The sequence below is a fragment of the Amblyomma americanum genome, chromosome 2 (assembly GCF_052857255.1).
Source record: "Amblyomma americanum isolate KBUSLIRL-KWMA chromosome 2, ASM5285725v1, whole genome shotgun sequence".
Lineage (NCBI taxonomy): Eukaryota > Metazoa > Arthropoda > Arachnida > Ixodida > Ixodidae > Amblyomma > Amblyomma americanum.
Window position 1 is genome coordinate 148384460 of NC_135498.1, and position 11473 is coordinate 148395932.

Here is an 11473-nt window from a genome sequence, read left to right on the forward strand (position 1 = left end):
TCGGTCCGAGTGTTCTCCGGAGAGATGCGTGACAAAGATAAGTGGAGAGCCTGCCAGGACACATTTCCTTTTTCTTTTTTGCTTTGTCTCGAATTTTTCCGATCTCTCGACGGCAGAAAGTATGGACTTGGCAAAAACGTTAGAACTGGCGCTCAAGCTAGGGTTAAGCAAGGAAGAGGCGATGCGTCTCTATGACGAGAAGGGAAAGAGGAAGAAATAGGAGGCAAAGTGGCAGAGAGAGGAGGCAGATAGGCAGAGAGAGGAAAGGGCGCAAGCACGCGCAGACGCTCGTGAAGCAAAAGAATGCGAGGCGAAAAGGGCTCGCGAGACAGAAGAGCGAGAAGCTAGAAGAGCCCGCGAGCGAGAAGAACAGGAGAAAAGAAGGATAGAACGGGAGAAGCAGTTTATTTTGTGGAAACAGGCGCATGTCGCGGGAGGATATGAGGAAATCACGGAACATGATCAGCGTTCCTTAGCGGGTACAGAATCTCCTAGACCGGCCAGAGTTTGCCCAAGGAAGCTGATGGCTCCTTTTGATGACAAGAGAGATGATTTGGATGCATATCTGCAACGATTCGAGCGAATAGCTTTGGGGCAAGGCTGGGAGCGCTGTGAACGGGCCACGGCATTGAGCATGTATTTAGTCGGAGAGGAGCTGAATGATTTTGGAAGCATGCCTGCTGCTGATTCCGTGGACTACGAGAAAGTGAAAAAGGCAGTCCTCCAAAGATTCAGGCTTACGGCAGAGGGTTTTCGTGAGAGATTTCGCACCGCGAAACCTGAGGATTCGAAAACCACTAAGCAGTTTTCCTGCAGGCTATCCAACTATTTTGATAGGTGGCTTGATATGTCAAACACAGAAAAGAGTTTTGAAGGGGTGCGTGACAAGCTGGTCACAGAGCAATTTTTAGCGCCTTGCAGCTCAAAGCTGGCGCTATTCCTGAAGGAAAGAAAGTTGTGTTCATTAGTAGAGTTCACCGACACTGCAGACCAATTCCTCGAGGCTCAACGGCTAAGAAATTTGAGTAAGGCAAAGGAGGAAACCCAAAAGGTCCTAGAGACAGATGCGGCAAAACTAAGAGCTTATGGCGGTGCGTCTAAGGCGCCAGTAAGGTGTTTTCTCTGCGGCAAGGTGGGACACCGTGCAGCTGACTGTCGGACTAGTAGCGCTGCCCGGAAAACACAGGTTGTGTGTCAAGGTTGTAAGAGGAGGGGTCATACTCTGGATGAGTGCCGATACAGAACGCAGGACGAAGCTGCATGCGTTGTCGACTCAAGGGTAGAACCTGTCACGCCACCCGAAGTTCCACAACTGAAAGGAAAGCAAACGCCGCTGGAAAATGAGGCAGTGAGTGGAACACCCAAGTCGAAAGCAGCAATGCCAGTGGTGGTTGGGCAAATAGGGGACCGTCCTATATTGGTGCTTAGAGACAGCGGAGCTAACACATTCTTGGTTCGTAGAAGCCTGGTGAAGGATGAGGATCTTACAGGGGAAGCGTCGGCTGTCACTCTTGTAGATGGCACAGTAAGGTACCTTCCTGAAGCCAGGATCCTAGTGTCCACGCCATATTATACTGGGCAGGCAGTGGCAAAATGCGTAGATCAACCCATCTACGATCTCATCTTGGGGAACATTACGGGTGCAAGAGGTGTCGAAGACCACGATCCCGAGTCGAGGATGCTCGACGGTGAAGAACATCCAAAGGAGGAAATGCCTGCGACAGCTCAGACGGGTGCAGTCAGTTTTTCGCCGGCAGTGGAGACAAGAGCTCAAGCGACAGCCCGAGCAACGCAGCGTCCGCTCTCTGCTCCTGTTACGATGTGCCTGAGCGTAACACCGGGCGAAATTGCAATTAGGCAAAAGGAAGACCCGAGCTTGAAGGCTTGCTTCGAAAGAGTCGGGGAAAGAGTGAAAAGAAAGAAGAGTCTGACGTCATTCGAGTATCAATTGGTAAATGGTCTTCTGCACAGGGAATGCATATTTAGTTCAGGAAGGCGGGTCCAACAGCTGGTGTTACCGAGAGATATGCGAGAGACCGTGTTGCGCTTAGGTCATGACACCATTATGGCCGGACACAAGAGTGTTCAAAAAACGGTGTCTAGGATCACCGAGGAGTACTTTTGGCCGGGTGTTCAGAGTGACGTTAAGCGCTTTGTTCGCCCATGTGATGTGTGCCAGCGCACAGTTCCGAAGGGAAGAGTTGGTCCCGTACCTCTGGGCAAGATGCCAGGCATCGACCTACCGTTTCAGCGAGTGGCAATTGACATTGTGGGGTCAATCTCTCCAGTATCCGCCAAAGGCAATAGATAGGTGCTTGCTCTAGTTTACGTGGTCACTCGTTATCATGACGCTATTCCATTGAGAGCTATTGACAGTATTTAAGAGGCGGAGGGTCTTGTGGAAATGTTTTCGCGTTATGGGTTCCCGAGGGAAATTTTGAGTGACCGGGGCTCGAACTTCACATCGGAGCTTATGAAGGAGGTTAACCGCCTTTCGTCATTAAGACAGTTACTGACGACGCCTTACCATCCCATGTGTAATGGGCTTGTAGAGCGGTTCAACGGCACTCTAAAAAATATGATCAAGAAATATTGCCAGGAGAGACCTACTCATTGGAATAGATATCACCCAGCTCTTTTGTTCGCTTATCGCGAAGTACCACAAACGAGTCTTGGTTTCTCGCCCTTTGAGATGTTGTATGGGAGAACCGTTAGAGGTCCACTTACAATACTCAAGGAGCTGTGGGCTAATAAGGAGATTGCATCAGATCTCAAGACAACTTACACATACGTTCTTGAGTTGCGGGACAAGTTGGAAGAAATATGCAGGCTTGCCCATCAAGGCCTGGAAAGGGCGCGCGAACGCTATAAGGGCTACTATGACAAGAAAGCCACTCACAGGATTTTGAATCCGGACGACAAGGTTGTCATCTTGCTACCCACGGATCATAATAAGTTACTGATGCAGTGGAAGGGCCCTTACCTTGTGACGCAGAAGAAAAATGACACGGATTATGAGTTACTGATAAATAACACCAAGAAGGTGTTCCATGCAAACATGTTGAAAAAGTACGAAGAAAGAGTTCCCGTTCAGTGCGCCCCTAAGGTAGCATGCTCGGTAGCAGCCGAGGAGACAGATGATGTTGTCGAGATGCCCACTTGCAGTGGGAAGAAAACTGTAGGTTGGGATAAGGTGTTAGTTAACCCCAATTTGAATGAAGACCGATGTTCACAGATAAAGGCCCTACTCCAAAGCAAAGAGGATGTGTTTTCAGATGTGCCGGTCAAAACGGATGTCATATGTTGCAGACTAGATCTCACTACAGATAGACCAATCAGCGTGAAGCAATACCCACTACCTTTAGCAGTTCAAGAATCAATAGAAAAGGAGGTGGGGGATATGTTGGAGCTTGGCGTGATTGAGAGGTCGTGGTCAGCATACAATGCGCCTCTTGTGGTTGTAAAAAAACCCGGTGGTACTAACCGACTGTGTCAGATTTTCTGCGGCTAAATGATATCATAGTACCCGATTCAGAACCCATATCAAGAGCGGACGTGGTGTTCGCTAAGGTGGCTCACAAAAGGTGTTTTCTAAATTTGACTTAGCTAAAGGGTATTGGCAAATACCAATGGAAGATTCTTCTAAAGAGAAGACTGCCTTTTCGTGCTCGGCGGATTTATTCCAATTTAAATTCATGCCTTTTGGTTTGAAGACAGCACCTGCAATATTTACGAAGCTGATGAGGAAGGTTTTGGATGGGCTCCAAAATGTACAACATTATATTGATGACATCCTGTTGGCAACATACGTGGGAAGAGCATGTAATTACATTGGAAAAACAATTTGATAGAATTCAGCTAGCCAGGTTGACCATAAAACCGGCGAATGTGAGGTGGGCTTAGAAGCCATTTCTTTTCTCGGTCACAAGCTGGGGATGAGCCGCATCGCGACGAAAGACGACATCTTGGACAAAATACAGCAGGCCCAGACGCCGACGAACAAGAAGGAGGTTCAGTCGTTCCTGGGGTTAACGGGATACTACAGGGACTTTATTCCCGATTATGCCCACATAGCCGACCCACTTGTCGAACTCACAAAGAAGGGGGCAAGCAATAAGCTGACTTGGACTGCTGAACATGAAAATGCATTCGTGATGTTAAAAGAGTGTATGGCAAAACCGCCCGTTCTGCTTGCTCCGAATCTGGATAAAGAGTTTGTGCTTCGCACTCATGCATCAGACCGAGCTTTAGGAGCCGTACTCTTGCAAGAAGAGAATCGCGTGCTACATCAGGTATTTTTTTGCAAGCAAGAGATTATCGGCTAGTGAACGCAACTACTCCACTGTTGAAACGGAATGTTTGGCGGTGGTGTGGGCGGCAAAGAAATTTTACATTTATCTGCATGGGAGACATTTCAGGATTCAGACAGATCATCAGCCGCTTGAATACTTAACCAAGGTCAAAATGATCAATAGTAAAGTCATGAGATGGAGTGTGGCCTTGCGGGAATACTCATTTCAGGTGGAATATATTAAAGGCAGAGAAAACGTTGGAGCGGACTTCATGAGTAGAGCCCACTGAACAGCTCGAGGTATCTCTGGTATGTATCTGGTTGTTGTTCTTGTGTTAATGTATCTCTGGGATTCATCTTCTTGTTGTTGTTGCTGTTGTTGGTGTTAAGTGATTATACTAGGGAGTGCGTTGTGGACACGAACATGTTTATTAAGGACTCTGTGCGGACAGCGGCAGTGGTGTGTTAGTGTTCTGGAAACGCAATTTGGTGTGCTGTGTTAGTGGTGTGCGCTTAGTGTGTGCTGTACCTCTGCGGTGTGGTGTGTGCTGGGTTCAGAATCGCTCAGAAGATAGCTGGTTGGCTGGATGGCTTGGAGATGAGGGAGACGTGAGCAGTTTTTCATGGCAAAACTCTTGAGAGAGGGGGCCCTTGTCACATATATTAAGGAGCCTAAATTATATTTTAAAGGAAAAGGGTGTGAAGAAGACGACGCAAATTAACCGAAGAATAAAGAAGAGGAAGAAGAAGCATTCGTTGAGGTGAAGAGAGATGATTGGAGGAGAAGCATTGTCTGAGGTGGAGAGAGATGATTGGTGGAGAAGAGAAGAAGACGACGACAAGACTTACGTGGACTGACACCGAGGCTATAAAAGGGCGAGCGAGAGCAAGGCACGGGGGGGAACAGCAGAGAAGCGGAGGCTCCGGCGGGTCAGGGACACTTCGGTTGGAAGAGAGCGACACCGGCTACTGATCCGCTGAGCTCGCGTTCTACGACATCGCACCGTGGACTTCCTGCTGTGCCTCAGCCCGTTCCGGGGAGTCAACGGAGGACGCTACCACCTGCTACGGACCGGGGTGTCTCCAGCGCTGTTGCCACCCACGCCAACAACACCGGCATCACCTCCACGGGCGCTTGCACATGGAGCTTGTACGACGCAGCCAGCGACGCCAGCCCAAGCGCGTCGAACGCCACCAGCGACGCCAGCTCAAGCACGGCGAATGCCGCCTCGACGCCGCCTACTGGATCTATACAATGCCGCAGCCCCACCGAACCAACCGTTAGCACGAACGCCGACCGCTAATAGTAGAACACTAGTAGTAGACGCTAGCAGCAGTGTGCCCGGGTCGTGTGTATTTATAGTCTTTGTGCTTTGTGTTAGTTTTGTTAGTTTTGTGTTCTAGTGTGTGTGCCACGTAGGGTGTATTAAATGTGCGTTTGTGTGGGTACACCCGTCGCCTAGTCCATTCTTTCGGTCCGAGTGTTCTCCGGAGAGATCCGTGACAGACACCACCTTAGCTGGCCCTTCCCATTGCACCTCAAGCTTGTTCCTTTTTGACGGACGCAGCAACATCACCTGGTCGCCAGATTGAAAGGTGCGCTCGCGTGCAGATTTGTCGTAGTACACTTTAGACAGTGACTGCGCTGCTCTGAGATTATTGCTTAGAGCTCTTAACGATGGGTCGTCTTTCTGCTCTTTAATGACTGCTTTCCTATCAACCTTAGTCATCTCCTCCCAACAAGTCGAAGCAGGTGTTGATGTCGAACCCTTCGCGTTGGTTCCTGTTGCCCCATTTTCTACGGAATCGGGAGTTACTTGGATTTCATGAGCTTCCGCTTGTTGGGGAACACCTTCATGGTAATGCTCATACGGATTAGGCGGATACGTTTTCCTGCAAGGATCCCCCGGCTGCTCGGGTGAATGGTTCGGTGCCTGCTCATTTATCGGAGCGCAGTCGAGTTTCTTTGCGAGCTCTCGCGCTCGAAAACGTGTTAGCGCCATGCATGCCAAGCCCGAGGTGAAAGAGCGACCTTTCTCTTTCAGCAGCTGCTCGGTTTTGTTCGAAAACAGGTAGGACAAGTGTGCCGGCAAGTTTGCGCTAACTGCGCTTCTGTGTCTAGCCTGCCAAAAGTCCCCTCTAGAGTCACCTTCGCTATAGGCAAGCATGCACTCTGTTCTTCGTCGACCTGCTTAATCCAGGCGCATTCGCCGGTGTAGTCCGTAGAGGAAACCATAGACGAGTGAGCAACATCCATGGTAGCCGCTGAATCCCGCAGTGCTCTGAATGTCTTGCCATTTATTACCACGTCCCGCATGTATGGCTCCAGCAATTTAAGGTTTTCCTCCAACTCTCGCATGCACGCGAACGCCATCTTTTGCTATATGCAGTTCACTGAGATGTGATCCTTCTTGTTGCAATTATAGCAGACAATGGGATTTCGCGCTTCGAACGCGCGAGCTCCAGGTGCCTGCTGTTTCGGCGAATCGGCAGATTTGGGTGACTCAATCTTGTCTTCACTACCTCCTCCTTTTGATCCCGCTTCCTGTGTTCAGTGATCCCGGCGTGCTAGTGGCACCCTTCGGTCGGGGATTCTCTTTAAATAGGTTTCTCCGTTTCCTAACCTGTTATCTTGGAGGTTTCGGCGAACGTAATGCTCGTCTGCGAGCTGTGCCGCTTTATCTAGGTCTATATCTGTTTGCCTATCTTGCAGCATTATCCTAAGATCTTCTGGAATCGGGCTTTAGTACTGCTCTAGTACGATGCCCTCCAGTACCTTGTCATGACTTTCGTGCACCTCAGCGGTCTTAAGCCACTCGTTTAAGTTGACTTTAACCCGGTACACGAAGTCAGTATGCGACTCTCCGCCTTTCATTGCCTGCCTGACTCGCTGCCTAAAGGCTTCAGCAGAAATTCGGTACTTCCTAAGCAGTGCGCTCTTTACCTTCTCGTAGTCATCACACTCTCCCCGTGAGAGGCGAGCCACCACTTCGGCAGCCTCGCACGGAAGGAGAGGAAGTAACTTCTCCGATCAAGCGCTCTTGTCGATGCGCACTTTCCCGCAAGCGTGTTCGAAATTTGCCAAAAAGATTGCAATATCGCATCGCACGCGGCATGCTGAGACGAGATCCTGCAATCTCTGCCTCCCTTGCTCCTCTACCGAAGCTACAGAGCTAAGACGCGCCATATGCTCTCTGTTTGACGTGATTTCGAGCTCCTTCGTTTTCTGAGCATGTTCTCTCGCTTTTTCCTCTGCCTCACAGAACTCCCGTCTTTCTGGAGCCTAGCGAAGCTCTTCTTTTTCTATCTGCTCCCACAACTCCCGTCTTTTCTGCTCTTTGCGTCCAACAATCGTTTCGCAAGCCTCGTCGACCTCCTCAGTAGTCACCTCTTCCTGCCGCATAACCTCGAGAATTTCTTTTTTCTTTTCGCAGAACGTAGCGAAATCCCCAGCTCCTGGCAAATTTCGAGCAGCTCCTGTACTTTTAACTTCTCCATCGTGAGTTCCACCATGCGTTAGTAAGCCCACAAAACAAAAGCCCTAGCTTGAAGTGGACAAAACAGTTTCCTTAATCGATTTCCCAGACAACAGGAATCCGCACCTAGCATCTGCCTGTGCTAGTACGGTCTGGCGAAATGAACGGAAAACATTGGGCACTCACCCTGCCAAGGTATAGCTGACGCCTGTCAGTCTCGTAGCTGCCGAGGTCCGTTGGAGTCGGTAACTTCACGTGGACGTTCCACAGCTGCCATCCAGTTGTTGGAATTCAGGTAGTAGCATCCCACCGCTGCCACCAGTTGTTGGAATTCAGGTAGCAGCTTCCCGCCGCTACCACCAGTTGTTGGAATTCGGTAGCAGCATCGCACCGCTGCCACCAGTTGTTGGTATTCAGGTAGCGTGACTGGGCCGGAGAAGAGACGAGGACGATTGGAGGAATAAAACTTGGAAAACTTTATACAAGGACAATTTACATAATGTACAAGTACGGGCAACTGAGAGTGCTTCACAGTTAAGAGAGCTTCTTAGCATTCGGGAGTCTCTGGTATCTCTCAAGAAGGGGGCTCTCTTCTGATACTGTCGTGGATCGGGTAGCATGCAGTCGCTCAGCAGGTGTTGTCGGGCAGAACAGGAACGAAGGGGTCCGGAGACGGATTTAAGGTGACCAAAAGGGAGAACTTTATGTACACTATTTACATTGCCATGGTAGCGTAAAAACTTGGTCGGAGACCGACCGGCGGAGCGGCCACTCTACTCAAGAGTCAGAACACACACCACTCCACTCCCTTCTGCCCGGAGTTTCTGTCGGCGAGCCGGGTAGTCTCCTCGCAGCCGGGACACCCAGGCCTCCTCTCCCAGTCCGCTGCTCGGTAGCAGCCTGTGCCAGGGCGCCCAGCTAGCAGCCATTCTGGGAAGGCTGGTTTGGCCCGGAAGCGTCCCCAAAGTGTTCCCGCACCACAGGCCCGCAGGAAGGCTGAACGAGGCAATCAGGACAACAAAGGGAGGGTGCGGCATATGGACGTGCGCGAGCGACGGCGCCTCCCAGTCTCCGCCTGTGGGTCCGTCACGGCCACATCTGCCGTTGATTAGGTCGTCTCAGCCCAAGGATCACAACAATACCAAACCAGGAGCTCCTTAAATACTCTTCGTATTCCCCAGATCCTTAGCTGGGAAATACATTTCGAAGAATGATGTCCAATCACACGATGGCACTGATGGTACCACCCACGGCAGGCGGTCTTGATGTTTCCTCGCAGCTCGGTCGAGGGAAAGGGAACAGGACCCGGTCACGTTATCGTCCACGCGGCCTCTAGGTGGGCGCGCACGTGTGTAAGGACCGCGCCCATGTTGACCCGGAAGGCGCCTGCATGACACAGGAATGCATGGTGTCTCCCAGCAGGGGTTGAAAAATCTTGTACTGATGACCGGAATGCGGAACCTCTGTCGAAGATGCGGCACTCGGGCAATTGTTCAACCCCAGCGTGACCGAAGGGCCCACACTGATACCGCACTTCGTCGTCTGACGACCGGAACGAATACGCTTATGGTCGTCGCTTATTCCGGCATTCCGGCAGCCACGTCTCCCCAGAGGGCTCACCCACCCTCGCGGTGGTCCTCAGGGAAACCTCCCCATGCCCAACTTCGCCGAACTCCACAGCTGGAAAGAAGCGCGAACACAACACCCTGCAAGGGAGGATCAGCAGGGAGCTACAAAGGGACACGAATTTTCTTCGATTTATTGGACATTTCGGGCACTAATAAAAATTGACCTGAACAGGAGGGAGGTGTGTGCATTTCCTACCACAGCTGTATCTCGCAGGAAGCAGTTTCAGTGGAATGCGCGCATACAAATGGAACCTCTTTTTGTTGTCCTGCGGCTTTACTTAGGGTGCGCAGAAGAGGTTTGATACCAAGGGCGGCCGTGGTTCTTCCATGGATCACCCACGCAGGACCTCCTGCGTCATATGCTGCAGTGCCCTGTTTGTGTTCCCGGATCATCCTACGCCGCACCACCAGCCGCCGACCACCCGTGGCCATTGGTGTGCGACCTCCTGCAACTTTGTGGCCATCCAGTGCCACCCTGTGTTCGTTCGACCTGCACTTCTCTTGCCGCCTGTATCCTACGTCACCATGCCATGTTTCTCAATACCCTCCGCGCCTATCTGACCCGTGTCTTCCTGGCCGCAGCTGCAGCTCCATTTCACAATGAACGCTCGCTGACATGAACTCTTTCCTATTGCTTCTTGTGTTGTTTCGTGTTGGGGCTAAATTGTTCGTGAAATGTTTTTTTCTATTTGGACTCTCATTTTATTAATTTTTTTCCTTTATTCAATCCTGGCTTCGTAGCAATTAATTTCCCGGATTTATTTTATTCCGCAATCATCACGTGATACCCTTCCCCGCCAATGTCACGACCAGTCGGCAGCGAATGTTTTTTTAGTGCGAATGTGGACCCAAAAAAAATCGCAGTGTCCTAAGGCTGCTTTAATGTGGGAATGTGAAAGCATTACTCTGTCAGGCAAGGCTCCTTTTTTCTTATTCATTTCCAAAACTTGAAACTACCGTTTGTCCCTCGGTGAAACCCGCAATACGAAAGTGGTGCGGGAGAGGTCTGCTCTTTGACCTCACTCTACTCAATGTCCCTGGGTGCACTGAAATCCGCCCTCACAGAAACACGCACGTGTGACAGCACTCGGAATGCTGCACGACGAGCGGTTGCATCACAATTTTGATAGGAAAATTTGTTTCTGAAACGAAGGAAATGGCGCAGTAACAGTCTTACATCTCGGTGGATACCTCAAACGCGCCTTAAGGGAAGAGAAAAAAGTGTCTCACAAAGCATACAATTGCAGGTGCATATGTTGTTAGTTCGAATCTCTTTCGCAAGGTAGCCTCCAGCTTGAGTAGCACGTGTAAGCTATATAGAACGAGAAATCGTTTGAGTAATCCCGGGACACTATACGACGAAAAGTTGTGTCACAATTTTTGTACGAATGTTATCTGGAAAACTACCCCACATGGAGGCCGGCCAGTGGCAAGCATATAAAACCGAAGGACGAAACACACTATCCTCCGGAGTTATTTAACAGGTGTGTTTATTTCGCTATGGAATGGTACAATTTTTTTCGAAAAAAAGCCAGCTATACATCTGCCGAGGATATGGAGGAGTGATTAGAGTGCCAGTTGGGACACTGTGGCTGCTTCAGTAAACAAATGGCTCCTGACAATGTTAGGGAAATATGCGTAGCAGGAATTAGCTCTTTCACAACAATCAGAAGTATGTCTTGCTTAATTCCGAAAATGGAGTGATGCACAATAACTGGCCGCACTACATGTCAGAATATATAACTGACATACAGTTTTTAACATCACTTAACCTCAAAAAAGCCAACATTTTACTGGAAGATACTCCAAGGAGGAGATTAATTCCAGTGCTTCACATTTTCCTATATAGACGGTCATATGGCTAGATAACAACAAATATGGGATTTGTTTTCCATACAGCGCAGGTTTTTCTGCGTAAATGCGTTCTAAAATATACCAATATGAAAAGTGTTTATTGTGATTACATGCAATGAAAGCAGAATACGAGTTTCATTCACCTCTTTTAGGTGAAATGCTTTATGGCGGTATTTTTTTTGCGTACGTGCACTGTTATCAGTTGCAGGGGCAGTACGCTCCCC